Here is a 3,063-nt window from a genome sequence, read left to right on the forward strand (position 1 = left end):
AATAACATTTGGTAATAACATCTGGGCTATAACATTGGCAATGCTCTTCCATTTAGAAAACTACCTTTGGGACTCACTATAAAAGAAATGTTTAAAAATGCAGAAAATGTTTGGTATAAAAGATATTTAGTGAAACATTATTTATAATTGAAAATACACACATACACCGCACATACACAAATTCCAAAACAGTAGAGAAATAATTAATTAAATCAATTAACATGAGCTTGGCCAATTAATGCAACTATTCTATTACTTAAGCACAGCTTGTGTTCTGGAGGAAAACATGTTATAGTTTAAAGGGAAAACTGCCACTGGGAAGCAGCTGCAAGGAAACACATTGGAGGCCTCACTGGTCTCTTCCCTCAGATAAGTTTCCCTTTCTTTCTTCCTTCCTTCCTTCCTTCCTTCCTTTCTTTCTTTCTTTTGTTTTTCATTTTACATGCCAACCCAACTTCTCCCTCTCTCCCCTCTTCTACTCTGCCACTTTCCCCTCATTCAACCCCCAACCACTCCTCAGAAGAAGTAAGCTGTCCCTTGGAGAGTTAAAGTCTGGCATACCAAGTTGAAGCAGGATCAAGTCCCCCCCCCCCCATATCAAGGCTGAGCAAAGTATCTCACCACAGGGAATGGGCTCCAAAAAAGCCAGTTCTTGCATGCATCCAGAATGAGTCCTGCTCCCACTGTCAGGGATTCCCCCAACAGATCAAGCCATATAGCCATCAGCCAGTTCAGAGGGCTTAGTTCAGTCCCATTCAGCTTTCCCAGCCATCAGTCCATAGTCTGTGAGCTACCACTAGCTTGGATCAATTGTCCCTGTGGCTTTTCCCAATCATGATCATGACTCCCCCTTGTTCATAAGATCCCTCTTCTCTTCACCTGAACTCCAGGAGCTCAAATCAGTGTTTGGATGTGGATCACTGCATTTGCTTCTATCAGGTACTGGATGTAAGTTCTATGATGACAATTACTGGTAGTCACTAAATCTGATTACAGGGAAGGCCAGCTCAGCCACCTTCTTCACTCTTGCTAAGAGTTTTATCTGGGGTCATTCTTGTGGATCCCTGTGAATTTCCGTAGCACCAGGTTTCTCCTTAACCCCACAATGGCTCCCTCTGTCAAGATGTCTCTTTCATTGCTCTGCCCTTCTGTCCCCACCCATTCCTTTCCCAATTCAGCCATCTCAATCCCCCACAACCCATCCCTTATAACCCCCTCCCCAAACCCAAGAGATCCCAACTATTTCTTTCCCCTTCCTGAGGTCCTCAATGTTTGTCCCAAGTGTGTTTCAAAATCTGAAGTCAAAAGTCTCTTCTGAGACTCATGGCAAACTCTTAATTGCAATCTCCTGTAAAACACAAAATAACAAAGCAGATCACATATTTCCAACATATAGTAGCACAGGATGTACATTACCATTTCAAAATGCAAGGAAGAGAGCATAGTAAGAAAATGCTGGACCAAAGCAAGACTGAAAACTCTAAATGCTGCATCTCCATGTCTGATGTCGAAACGCTCTCCACGTATCCACTTTTCCATTCAGCTTTGTTGACTACTGTACTTCTTTCTCGTGTACTTGTTCCACTCTGTTAGCTCTCTTCAGCAGGAATACCACAGACTCTGGTATCTCTGACATCTTTTGTTCTCCAAGGCAATCCAGGCTTCACCTTCAGGCTTCACACAATGGCTTCTCTACTAGACCTCCATTCAGGGACACCTCTGACACATGCCTGGCCTCATTGACTTTATTTCATAATTCCTTTCTTCTGTCTTTAACTCTAAATCCAGAACCTCATGGCTAAAGTTGCCAAGTTTTGCAGCTGGACTGGAACATGACCCCTCATTCAGTTACATCTTCACTACCCTTCTATCTTTCACTAACTAAACTTTAATTACCTTGAACTTTAAAGAATTTGACTCTGAGTAAGAGGTGGGGGTTGCAAGTTCTGGGAGCTGCCTGGGCTACAGAGTAAATTCAAGGCCAGACTGGGTGATTTAATGTTTCAAAGTAGATCGGTAAAAAGAAGAAGATGGAGACATAGTTAGTGGTTGAGTATTGCCTAACATATGTAAGGGTCTAGATTCGATTCCCAATAACACAAAGCAAAGTGTGAGGAAGCAAGGAAACAACCAAGATCTTGTTTCCAAATCCAGTAGTCACTTTGTAAGGTTCTAGGGACTAAGATTTCAACAAATAAACTCAACCCATAACATTGCTCACAAAGTTTAGTCTAGTGAAGGGGCCGATATTTATCGTGTAGCAATAGCAATAAGGACATGACTATGATAAGTGCCACAAAGCACACAGTGGTCGACAGGACTGGGAGATTTAGGGTATATAGATGTTTGCATAGAATGTTTCTGGTAGAGCTGAGGAGATTAGACCAGCAGTTAAAGACTTTGCCATTAAAGGCCTTGCTGGAGAAGTATAAGGACCAGAGTTCAGATCCCCAGGAACTCACATAAATGCTCAGTGGGTATGGTATTCTAGCCCTGGAAGGCAAAGATAGGAGATGCTTAGCGCAAGCTGACTAGAGACACCAGACATCAGCAAGCTCTGGGGTTCGACTGTGGGATCCTGCCTCAGTGGATAAAGTGGAAGAACAATGGAGGACAGTTCCTGACATCAAACTCAGTCCTCCCCATGCATATGCAACCCCTGCACCACAATGCATGCATGCATAGCTTCACACAAATAGATGCATACACTCCCACTTATGTGTGTGTACCCACAAATATACAAAAGCATGCATATACACATGCAGATGATGCACACACCCATGAAAGGGGGGCCAGGGAGAGAAGTCTGTAGAGAGCTGGGATTGAGGGGAACATGAACACAGGTAAAGAGACAGAGAGTGAGCCCTCTGGACACAGGATATGGGATGTGGAAAGGCCTCATGTGGAGAGAGAAGAGAGCAGATGTGCTCCTGCAGCAAGTCACATTCGGGTTGAGCCAGCCACATTGACACAGCTCACAGAGCTTCTACCTCTGCCCTCCTTGGGGAAGATACTGATAGTATCCTATTTTATAAATGTCACTGACAGGCCCCAGCAGTGTGC

Source organism: Phodopus roborovskii, unplaced genomic scaffold (assembly GCF_943737965.1).
Source record: "Phodopus roborovskii unplaced genomic scaffold, PHOROB, whole genome shotgun sequence".
Classification (NCBI taxonomy): domain Eukaryota; kingdom Metazoa; phylum Chordata; class Mammalia; order Rodentia; family Cricetidae; genus Phodopus; species Phodopus roborovskii.